General features: G+C 36.5%; 1 protein-coding gene across 1 annotated transcript in view; it reads left to right on the plus strand.

Annotated features, from left to right (window-relative positions):
- sugct (succinyl-CoA:glutarate-CoA transferase) overlaps positions 1–13,471 on the plus strand; it is a 207,102-nt gene that overhangs the window by 76,538 nt on the left and 117,093 nt on the right. The window lies entirely within an intron of this gene.

Genomic DNA, 13,471 nt, shown 5'->3' on the forward strand with positions numbered 1-13,471 from the left:
AAAAATGAACTTTTTAAACAAAACGTAGCAAATCCAAGTCAAATTTAGATTGATTCATGGGTTTGACATGCCATACAGTAGCATTAAGAAGTTTTGATTTATACTCTATGCTATTTGATGATCCTGTTGGCATGGCTGTGTGTAGGCTATAGCTATTTTGCTTGTCTTTGGATCCTGAGATTCTGTACGACTTCAGATGTGTTCTATTGTGGCAAAACCTTCTCTCATGGTGGATGCATTTTGATGAAGCAGTGTGTTATTTGTGTTTTAAGTAAATTTGGTCAGTCATAAGAAAGTTTATTTCCTTTTAATTATATAATGTTATGTCTTAAAGGATTAGTTCACCCAAAATGTTTAAATCCTTTATTAATTACTCACCCTCATTTAATTCCAAATCACCTAAGAATATAGTTCATCTTCAGAACACAAATAAAGATATTTTATATGAAATCAGAGACCTCCATCACCTCCCATAGTAAGTAATGGCAAAGACTATAGAATACAAAAGACGTGTCACTCGTATAGTTTTGAATGAGGAATAGTGTAATGGTCAATATGGTGAATGAAGTCCCGCCTACTAGTACAGGAGCCAATCAGCAATCGCTATAGACTGACCATTCTCCGGGGGAAAAGCTCGGACCAGTCGTGTGCTTTTACAACAGCTTAGTGGGCAACAAACACACTGGAATCTCAGTGAATACTTGCTTCACAGACAAGAAATACGTGCAAATAAAACTTGAAATCTTTACTTTTAAATGAACCAAGTGCTCTTGAAGTTAAACGTTAAGTTATTTGGTTTTGTAGTCTGTATAAAATGAACGCAAGGTACAGTCCGTCCTGTCAAATGCACATTACATGACAGCAGAAACTATTCAAACGCCCACAAACTTGTAAACAAAGAGTCGCCGTCTTTTCTGGAGGAGATTCACCATCGAGACCAAGTTGTGAATTACTTCAGAAGAGTAGCGCAATCGGACAGGCATTATCCAGAGGATGATCATGTGTAGAACGGCCATAAATGAGGTTGGTGTCATGATCTCGTTCCTTTCGAGTGTGCATTAGCTTGAGCATCCTGAAAATATGCCAATTTTGTTTGCTTCGAACATTTAGAAATTAAACTTATGATACAGCTGTTGTTTAATTTCATTAGTGATTCCAATTATCTAATGTAATCGTAAGCTTGTCAAACAGTTTTGGAAAATTTGATGTTTCCCCATTCAGACAGAATACTCGTGCATACTGCCAGAGAGGCGTTTCAAACATGGCTGCCGAGTGAAATGACTTGCCTTAAAGGGACTTTACCCTTCAAAGGGTAATGGTCCAAATTCAAAACATTTGAAAGGCTTTACTGAATTTAGAAATAGTTTAGAACAAATCTTTGCGCTTAACAAACAAAATTAAACATGTAGGCTGAAAGAGTCTTCAGTGGAGTGAGTTTCCACTGTTTCCTTACTCCACCAAAGTAAAGGAGTAAAGTAATGAGTAAAAGTAAAACGTAGACAGGCCAAATGGAGGAGGCCTGTTCTTTATTCTCATACAGATGCTCTGTTTAACTGTTTTCTTTCTAGTGAAGTGTTCAGTCTTTCCTCTTACAAAGTATGTAAATAGCAAATGTGCCATAGTGCAACTCAACTGACTCTTAAAGGGAGACAAGACTCTGATTGGTTTAATGCATGTTATACTCAAAACACACCCAGAACTCATGAAGAGAATAATCACAGCTCTGTTACACCATGCGCCGCGATGCAAACCATATTTTTATTATAGCGAAAGTGGATTCGAACATGCCCTTAATGCTTTTGCGCTTTAGGCTTTACGCCTAGATTGTTAAAATAGAGCCCGAAATATGTTATATCTAAATATAACAGGGTGAACTGGCAGTGGGCAGGTTATAGAGACTAAAGCAAAGACGGACATTCCAACACATGTATATTTACTTAGCATGTTTCTTAAACATCTGCTATCATATTATGGTATTTTTATGGTTTAGAAGAGTGAAAAACATACACACAGCATCTAAAATTATTGGAAAATGTTGTAAACAAAGCATTAAACTGGAAAGTTACATCATTTGTAAAGTATTGTGTCATAAATGACAGCAAATTCTGTCTGTTTAATCTAAAGGCAATTTAGTTAATATGGTCTCAGCTTTCAGTTTCATGTCTCATTGTAAATCTAGTCAGACCTGGTCTTGTATCTAGACACCCATCTGACAACATAAGCCATCCCATGTCTATATCTTCTGAAGTTTGATGAGAAACGCCCAACACGACTACATTCTGGTGAACTTTTGACAGCCGATGCTGACGATTCCATCTGGAGATCATATCTGTCAGAGGACAGCACAAAATCTGTTAGCCATTGCTCCTCTTGACTGAACGGCGAAACCAAAAACATGAGCGCTCACTGGAGAAATCAGCAGTAGCTGCAAGGGCATGGAGGAAATTAGCAGACAGACGTGAAGAGTGAACTAAGGAGATGATTCAGGAGAAGGGACAGCTGCACATGTACAGGACACAGATCCAGATGCAGAGGAGATGATGCACGGGGAGGTTAGTATTAGAGCAAGATGGAGTGGCTGATATTAAGACATATATGAGGAAAGCAGATGGAGGATGGGCAGGGCGGTCAATGAAAGTCATGTAGAGCTTCCAGAGGAAACGCGGGGTCATGTGGCCTGATCAACTGATGAAAGGCTTTGTTTTCTCTTTTGACCAAAGATGGAAAGCAAACAGTAAATCTGCTGAGTGACCTTCAGCCATAACTTTGGCCCGTTGAAACGTTATAATTCAGTTCTTCCTTCTTGGTGGAGGATAACTTAAACCCTTCCTGTTTGCCTTGTCATCATCCTCTTGTGAAGTTTGAGATGGCACCAAGTGTCCTCTTTCAGCACTAGCATTACTCAAGACTCCTCTGTAGGAACTACTGGTAACCTCTACAAGTCCGGTCTGGCCTTTCAAAACTGTCCCGTGATGTCTGTATTTCATGTCATTTAAAGGGACAGTTCACTCCACATTTAAAATTTAGTCCATTACTATTATGGCAAATTTTCACATTTTGTAGTTGTGTAATAGGCTGGATAAAGCACATCCAGGTGGGTGTTTTTGAATTAAACCCTGCTGGTAAATCTGTTGGGCTTTATTCTGTCTTAATAACCACCTGGATGTGCTTTATGTCTTTCATTCATTCATTTTCTTTTTGGCTTAGTCCCTTTATTAATCAGTGGTTGCCACAGCAGAATGAACCGCCAGCTTACCGAGCGTATGTTTTGAGCAACTGTTTTCCAGCCGCAACCCATCACTGGGAAACACCCATACACTCTCGTTCACACACACACACACACCATTTAGTTTACCCGATTCACCTATAGCGCACATGTTTGGACTGTGGGGGAAACCGGAGCATCCAGTGGAAACCCACGCCAACATGGGGAGAACATGCAAACTCCACACAGCAATGTCAACTGACTCAGCAGATGCTTGAACCAGTGCAGTGACCTTCTTGCTGTAAGGCGACCCACTGAGCCACAGCACTCCTCTTTGTCCTACATGTTAATTTAAATATCTTGTTTCCAAATATGTTAATCAGCAATCTTTGCTTAGTGTTCAGTTTTTCTCTCTAAAATGAACGCATACTTGCTTGATGCCTGAGAGCCAATGGCGTTCATTCTTGCATGTCATGCTGCACCTTGAGCTTCTGTAAGAACCAGTGAGATTTGCTCTCACACAATAAGCATGTACGCAAAAAATATGTTGTTTTAACCCAAATTGAAAAAAAGTTATCAAATTTAACTAATAATAATAATTTTAAAAACTACTTTTTTGCCAAACTTTTGGATGAAACCTAAATTAAAAAAAACTAAATTATATGTGTTCATTTTACACATCATTTAATTCAAGTGAATTTTTGGATCCCTTTACAAATGTTTTGAAGCATCGGTAGACAGACTTTCAGTTTCCGACATTTCTGGGCCATAACCAAAACCGGAAATTTTGTAATAATACTCATTATTTTATTAAGTAATGTAAAGTACTTCTGTGAAACGTGTTAAATGTATCTCATTTTAATGTAAACTCATTTAAAAAACCACAAATCAGTAAAATAACTAGGCATGCACCGATCCCGATACTTGGATCGGATATCGATTCGATACTGCATATTTTTCCTGGATCTGGTATCGGCCTGCTGGTACTGATCCAAATTCGATCCTGCGTGTGTGCTATGTTCTGTGTAATTTAAAGCTAATAAAAGCCATGAGGGTAGCCTATTATAAGGCACTATAAAGTTGTCGAGTAGGCCTATATCCCAAATGTTCTGAAGCCATTATATAATATTCAGGTGTAAATTCATGTTCACTTCATTTTTCCTTAATTATTCTCACAATAATTTCTCTTCTCCCATCCTTCTTATTGAGTTTATTCTTCCAAGGGGTATACTTTCAGTGCTGCGAATAGTTTGTAAAGCCTGGCTCATTGTGGTCAAAGTAGTAAATTAATTAAAAAAAAAAGAAATTATTAAAAGTGAAGCTGACGTGCGCAATATGGCAGATCATTAACAGAAAATTATTAAGCCTGATATAGGCTACTCTGAAACTGAATATTTCACTGTAATTTTATTCATATTAAAATGTTATTCAACAGATTGGTTTGTGTTTTGGCGCTGAAGCATATAAGCGGACCTTGTTTTACGGCGAGTTTGTTCAAGGAAATGTTTATTAAGTAACACTGGCCTTAGACAGTTTAGTTTAGTCTGCATCAAACCTGCAGGAAAATATCAGGTTTTGCTGAAAGGCTGGCTATTTTACCAACGATTAGGGTCAACAGTGGGAGCCCATTACAGATTTCAAAGAAAAATCTTCATATTGACACGGAAACATAAGCTGGAACACAACAGATCATATCAATGTCATAATGAATGCTCAAATAATGTAGCCTAGTTTATTAGGTCAGATAATTTTACTAAAGCAGACGTTATTTGAGTTTATCATCAGAACTATAGAAACTGTATTATGATAAAAAAATAAAAGGCACAGTATCGGGATCAGATCTGTATTGGTTGATACTCAAAATTTTGGGATCGGACCATTTCTAAAAAAAATAATATCGGTGCGTCCCTACAAATAAACACATGTCATTGCACTAGTGAACTAGTCGAAGCATCATTTACTATTGCCAGCAGCAGGAGCAAGAACTACATAGTAATGTCTTGTCTACGTGTTATTTTAGCAACGTTTCTGTTAAACGTGTGGTTCATGCATAGATAAGTTTTCGGGCTCATGAGCAGAGTATTTTAAAGTTTGACCGGAGCATGTGCACATGCTAGTCAGTTGTGCGCTTCAAATTTCTTGCACTTTGATGTGTGATGCATGCCATTGAAATGAATAGGTTTCATTGCGCAGCGTTTTCCATGTCTGGTGTGAAAGCCTCTTCGCAACTTTGTGACTAGCACTAGAGGGAGAATAAAACCAGATCACTTATAAGCATGACGCAATGTTTTTGATCACTTCTCTCTTTTATTTTTGGCAGTCGAAAATTTGCCGAAAATTTGCCGAATCCCTAAAAAATAGCTTCATATGTCTACAGAAAATAAATGAAAGTGTTGGAACAACATGAAAGGGAGTAAATGAAGGCCATTTTTTTCTTCCTTTTCGGGGGTGAGCTATCCCTTTCAACAACTGCTAACGTTTAAATGCTCACAGGCACTCTAATAAAGTTCTCACTTGATTATGACACACAAATAAACATTGTTCTACATCAATGGAAACTAATAAACCACACAGATCTTTGTCCTCCAAAAGTGATTTAAAGTCTGCTTATTGAGCATTGAAGAAATTATCCTGGCATGCATGGATGAGAACTTCTGGTTGAGCCTCTCATTATTTTCATCTTCAATTGGTCCTTTGAAGGATGTTTGGGTTTTGTGAAATTACTGCAGTTTAATTTTTTCACTCATCCAACACGAGAATGAAAAACGAAGAGCGAAAGTGTTAGGCGTCTCAGGGAGTCTGTTGTGTTTCCGCCATTGCTTTTTCTTCTTCTATTGTATCTCTTTCATCAAACAAGTGGAGGAAATTCCCCATTGAAGCATTTTTCATTGGATTTATTGGCCCAGTTTCTAGTGACGTTTGCTTGACGTTGGTCGACTTGTTTCCTCAATGCATGGAGTATCTAGTTTCTCATACTTCATTTTCAGAAATCCCATCCATGACAGTCGGGTTATGTTTTGGTCTGGAGCTACTGGCGGTCAGACTCGCTCTGAATGTAGCAACAATGTGCAGGTTATCGCCCGTTTCACCACATACCTGGATTAGGGACGGTGAAATATTAATATTGGATGTTTCCAGAGCGTCATTCCTGTCGTATCAGGTGCCAGGCACAGATGTTGGACCAAATGCTTCCCAGATGTGAGCATGGTTGAATGCTGACTATTCACACAAATGAAAAAAGTAAAGAGCAGAATTCCTGGAGAATCTCTCTTCCTTTTTTGAGCGTCCAAAGCCGGACTGAATAACTGGATGTTATTGTTGTGTTTGAGTGTGTGCATGTGTCAATGAATCCCTGTTTATCTGAATCTTGTTTGAACTGCATAGTCAGTCTAAACCTGAGTGTCTTCCAACAATCCATGGAGGGCTCTGAATGAAATCCCCAACGGCCTGATCTCCATCTTGTTGTGACATATGAAGTCAAGCTATCATTTTCTAAATGTCTTTAAAACACGTTTTTTTTTGGAAGCCCTCTTTTTCTTTACTACATGAGTGCTAATCCATGTTGAGTAGCTTCATCATCTGCATTGTTTGCATGCCAAGATACAACATTTATCAGTCATTATCCACATATGGAATACAACATATGCCATACAATCTGGATCAGAACTGAATTTTACATCTTTTCCCCAGTGGAATAGATTCTTAGGGGCATTTTTATGTATCTTAATTAGGGCGTGAAGATAATGTCTCCCTCAAATTACTTTACAAGTTGATCAAATTACTTCAATCCGTCAAAGTAAATGTCATCTGCAAGGGTTTAAAATTCTTTATTGCTGTTCAAAGACTCGTATATGCATTTATACAATATAAACAACCTACTACATAGAGTAGCATATTGATTGTATAATAATTTTAGCATTGCTAAAGCATTTAGCAAAGCATTGCATGTCAGGGTTATGACTATAATCATTAATTATGGCTGTTCATATTTGAGTAGTGATTATCAGTGTTGATCAATGGAGTACTTCAAAAAAAGTGCATTTCATGTTTCAGCTACTCTGTCCAAACCTTACCATAATATTAGTTTAAAAACATTTTATTTCATAATTTTTTTATTTTTTCATGATTTTTCATTATTTTATTATTTAATTTTATTCATTTAGTTTAATTTAATTAATATATACCTACAGTGCTCAGCATATATAAGTACACCCCTCAAAACTTCAAAAAACTAGTACACCCAATTTAAAATGTTACAGAAAAATATTAAATAAATTTTTTTTTAAAAAGGAAGAGTCAAGAGAAGCAAAAAAATGTGTAAAATTTAGTTTTTAATTATGTAGGTTGTAATTTATTTTTGCAATATTTAGCTTGAATTTAATTGTATAATATTTCAATTTCTAAATATATTTGTTGACTAACATATAATTTTAATAAATATATCTTTTTAATAAATCTGTTTTGTTCAAATACACCAAAATACACTGCCTATATTCACTAAAAAATGGAGTTAAATATTCATTTTCTAAATGGGGTGTACTCAATTATGCTGAGCACTGTGTATATGTATATATGTGTACAATGGATAGGCACCAGTGGGCAAATTTATATTCTGGGGCATTTTTGCCCAAGTTCTTTTCACTACTATTTTTTAAACTACTATGAATTTTGTTAATGAAAAAAAATATATATTCACAAAATCAAAAATAAAATTGAAGGTACATTTAAATATTATTCAAATTCTTACCATTCAGACAATGGATGGATGGATGGATGGATAATTTCATTCTCATTTGTGTGAGATTTGTAGGTTTGACCCAGTATGGTATATTTCTAAATGCACTTACTGTATTTGTGGGATTAGCAGTGTATTGGTCAAGATTTAATCTTTAAATTTACTCTAAATTACGACCAGCAAATCTTATATTATATTTCATTCATTTTCCTTCGGCTTAGTCCCTCATTCATCAGGGGTCGCCACACAGTGGAATGAACCACCGATTATTTCAGCATATGTTTTACACAACCGATTATCTTCCAGCCACAACCCACTACTAGGAAACACACATTTACACTCACACAGCAAATTTGTTTATTCAATTCACCTAACGCGCATGTGTTTGGATTGTGGGGGAAACCCGAGCACACGGAGCGAACATGGGGAGAACATGCAAACTCCACACAGAAATGCCAACTGGCCCAGCCGGGGCTCGAACCAGTGACCTTTTTTACTGTTAGGAGACTGAGCCACCGTGCTCTTCCTTAATGACGAAAATCAATCTGAAGATTTTTAAATGAAATATAATACAGACTACTAATAGAAACTACAATAGTGTCTCAAACACACAACAATTTGATAATAAATACATCAGATCCTGTCAGCATTGTGCTTAGAAATAGTTATTTTTCCTGTTGGGTTCATTGTGTATTTAACAGATAATTATTTTAACAGAAAGCATGTGATGTGTGCCTTTGTTACTGAAATAGTCACGGGACACCAACCTCTATTGTATTTGTGAAGAGTGGCAAGAAACCACAAACACTCTATGAATTTTATGAATGGAAATAAATGCAATGCCTCAAGGACAGCAAAAAAACAAAAACATAGTGTGACCCAGAGGATTGAACGATGGCCTTTAGTTTTTCCTGCAATATATCTCTGGCTGATTTTCGACTGGATATGGACATGTCGGAGTAAAGCAGCTGCACACAATAACAGATAATTACCGTCCTCGGTGTTGCCGTCTCACAGCAGAGTTTTCCACCAAATGTTTACAAGTAAAAGGATGTTTCCGGGCCCCGTGGACCTTCAAATGCACCCAAATGAGCGAAGAGCCAAGCGGTGGAGCTTAAACAGATGTTGCAGGGAGCAGCGAGTCTCCTGTTGAGCTCAGTAATTGGGGGAGTCACGTGAGAAGATTCAGTTCATTTGAATCGTCTATTCCACTGTAATGTGCTTCACTACAGTTGTTCTTTCCTGGCTCGAGTCTCCAGGATCTTTGCCATTGTTATGGCCTTGAGTCCTTGTGAAAATGACGGCCCCGTGTGCTGTAACCAGATCGGTTCACACACACACGCCGCACCATGATAAAACCTCATTCCTTAATAACTGCTTTGCTCCTTATGAAACGTGTATTTTTATGTTGACTGAGTCCAGAGACAGTTGAAGAGAAGTTCACTGCTGTTTTCTGCCTGGAGGAAATCAATTGGAGAGATTGAGTAACCTCAGAAGACCTTGAGATTTGCCTGACTGACACGTCCAGAAGAGTTAGTTCGTGGAGAAATCCGGAAGAGAAAAACTGACAGTTCTACAGTCAATGAATGAGGAGAGTGGGGTAAGCTGGGCCACTTTGAAACATGTCATGATGAAGTGAAATTAAGAGTTAAATTGCAGATAGATGCCATTTATGTGTCTGCATCAAAGATAAAATGTACAAAAGTAATTTTCGATTCAATTAAAATTTGTAAAAAAAAAAGTCTTTATGGACTGAAACAGTCAAGCCTGAAATATTTATACCCGTCGTAAATTCTGACTTAAAGTTTTGTTCAAACATAAATAAAAGCTAAGAGCTCTTTTTTCCACTATAATGTTTCTTGTACATCATCATATTGTCTTTTGGAAGAAGCCTGTGTCATTTCTGGTAAAAAAAAAAAAAAAAGTTGCTGTTTGAATAAAAATAACTTTAGAATAAAATAATAAAAATAGAATAAAAATAAGTTAGAATTTGCCAGGGGTATGAAGAATTTTGGGCTTGACTGTATATAAACAGTTAAAGTCAGAATTATTAATCCCCCTTTGAATTTGTTTTCTTTTTTAAATATCTCCCAAATGATGTTTAACAGAAAAATTCATTTTCACAGTATGTCTGATCATATTTTTTCTTCTGGAGAAAGTCTTATTTGGGCGAGAATAAAAGCAGTTTAAAATTTTTCAAAACCCATTTTAAGGTCAAAATCATTCGCCCCTTTAAGCTATATTATTTTCCGATATTCTACAGAACAAATCATCGTTATACAATAACTTGCCTAATTACCCTAACCTGCCTAGTTAAGCTAATTAACCTAGTTAATCCTTTAAATGTCACTTTAAGCTGTATAAAAGTGTCTTGACAAATATCTAGTCAAATATTATTTACTGTCATCATGGCAAAGATAAAATAAATCAGATATTAGAAATGAGTTATTAAAACTATTATGTTTGGAAATGTATTTAAAAAAATCTTCCCTCCGTTAAACAGAAATTGGGGAAAAAATGAACAGGGGGCTAATAATTCAGGGGGGCTAATAATTCTGACTTCAACTGTGTATATATATTTTTTAATTAAACAACTTCCTGACCTATACTTATTAAAGTTTTTTTAAAGTAATTAATATAACCAATATATTGATCAGATCAAGGATTTAAAAAGAATCAATCTAATCAGTGTTTGTTACTTTAGTGTTGTTTATATTCTAGTTTAGTATTATATATATATATATATATATATATATATATATATATATATATATATATATATATATATATATATATATATATATATATATATATATATATATATATATATATATATATCTTCTGGATGTGTCAGTCACGCAGATCTCAAGGTCTCTGCAGAGCGAACTTTCTCCACCAAGTCTATCATGGATCAGCTGTGATCAGCTTTATCAGTGTCACTCATCGGTGAACCGCGCCAGTGTGTTAAGCAAATCGCAGCCCTTTCTATTGAGCGTGTGACCAATCATAGGCATGCTTGACAATGCTCAAAGTAGCATTTACATTTGTTTATTTACTTTAAGTGCTTATATTGTTCTGTGCACTTAAGTACTATGTACTTAAGTTTTGTTTGATGCTTTTAAAAAGAGTGTTTTCTTCAAGCAGGTCAAATTAAAGGTACAGTTCATTTATCTGACTGCTTGTATTAAAGGACAAAATTGTATTACAAATACATATAAAATGCATTTAAAATAAGAATTCTTGTGCTGTGAAGTAAAATATAAAACTGTAAAAGCATTGTCAATGCACCGTGATGCACCGAGATATTAAATTGACGGCATGATAATCATAACCGAACCGTGAGACCAGTGTATGTTCACTCCTCTAATAAATATTTATTTCAGCTTTCGTTTACAAACCTTTTAATAGTAGTTTTAATAGTATCATATTTTTGTGTTGAGAAAAACAATGACACAGACCGAATATATAATATATTTGTGACCTTACCCAGACTTGACTGACCATTTAAAATATATACATGAACCTGCACAGGTCTCAGGTCCACTGCGAAGACCTCTATAGATTACCCAGACCAGCAGACCTCTGACCTAAACCCAACCAATAGTGTTTTCAGAAGCAGATGTAGAAAAAAAGTGCACTACGACCACATCGATTTACCTTGATTTTACATTACTTTTATCTCTTTTGTGGAAGCATGCTTAACCGGACTCGAACCTGAGCACTATGCAGCACAAGTACAACATCGCAAAAAGTGAACTACTAAGCAAACAGAGCATACCAGAAAAGTTGTCCGTATGGAGATAGATATGTGAGGCAAATATATTTCATACAAATCATAGACACAGATTGTGTTTTTTGGGTCTTCATTTGGTGTTGTGCAAAGAACTGCATGAAAATATTATTTTAATCCTCTATAATATGTCCCTGTAAATATCATAAGTGTGAAAGAACAACTGTTGTTGGTATCATAAATTGCTCTTGGTTAACTCTCTAACGTTTTCTTCATCTATTATGTACGCACTGTACATTCATAATATTGTTGAGGTTTCTTTTTATTTGCACATCTCTGAAGGACGTTCGAGGGTCTATAATGAAATGTCATGCTTTTTGCTGAATGTTACAGCAAGTTCTACTCTCTAGCCCGTCCTACTATTTTCATCCACTCTACCATATTCTCTGACCAGCCTGTGGACTGTTTGCTGTATTTCTTTGGGATTAATCTCTCCAGGAGGCAAGCAAATGAAAGGGAAGAGCGTGATTGTGGTGCATTTTTCACATGAACAGTGCAATGGGATCCCCCCGGCGGTCATAGTCAATTAAACTAAACAGCTGTTGAGTAGAATGGGCTTCGCTAAGACAAGTGGACATCTGGCCTGCGTTAAGATATGAGCAAAAATCTTCAGCTAAGCAGCGTTTGCAACTGTAGAGATCATTTTCCGAATGAATGCATCTTCAAATGAGGATCAGAGAGAATGTCAGAAAGGAAAATCAGTGTTCTGATTCATATGGCTGCGTCACTTCAGTGGTGGTGGTTGGATTGCATGACTTAAAGCAAGACTGACTTTACCAAGAGTCTGTTTGCACACTGTGTTTTACTGTTGAAAGGAATGGTGGTCATTCATTTATTTCCCTAGAAACTGCGTCTCCAAAATAATAACGGTCGCAGCTTCCGATTCATGATCATGATGATGATGAAGCCTTTATTTGTCACATACACTTTTACACGCAGTGAAATTGGACCCCCTCAACCATACACAAACATCACACATTTCAGGGGAAGACAGGTCAGACGAGAGGTAGCTGTTTGGAAGAGGGAATAAGATACATTTGGGAAGAGGGAGGTGAAAAAAAAGGGCAGTGTGAGCTCAGCAGGAAAAAAAGCCCCAGCAACCAAGCACATAAACACATAGACATAACATCGCAACAGGGGATGGAAGCAGGGGATGTGGATATAGTCCGATGAAGGTGGCAGCCATCTAGTCCTGCCGCTAGAGAGCGCTGGTTACAGACCTGCCTACTCACACTAGTGGGTGAAAGCACACAAAGGTGTGGGTTGTGGGGCTAGGTAGTGATTGTCTATCTGTAGCTGTGTGCATGTGTAAGCCTGTAGAGTCTTAACAGGTGTCCTTGGAACAGGGAACAGGAATGGGGACTTTAAAGGAGTATTATGAAGCATCCTTCCACCAAGGAGATAAAAGCATAGCAAAATCAAGGTAAATCTACGTAGTTGCATTGCACTTTTCTCTTTTCTCTCTTGGTTGGGTTTAGGGAAGGATTTAGGTAGGTGGTTTGCTGGTCTAGGAGATCTGTTCGACATGTGCTACCATCTGGTGCATGTGTATAAGGCAAGGCAAGTTTATTTTTATAGCACATTTCATACACTATGGTAATTCAAAGTGATTTACTTAAACAAGAATAAAATAAAAATTATTAAAAGAATTAAAAATATTTAAAACAGATTAAAATGTGTTAAAACAGGTTATAAAATAATGAAAAAGAAATGTGCAATATATCAGGTGTAGCACAATGCA

The sequence above is a fragment of the Danio aesculapii genome, chromosome 24 (assembly GCF_903798145.1).
Source record: "Danio aesculapii chromosome 24, fDanAes4.1, whole genome shotgun sequence".
Classification (NCBI taxonomy): Eukaryota; Metazoa; Chordata; class Actinopteri; order Cypriniformes; family Danionidae; genus Danio; species Danio aesculapii.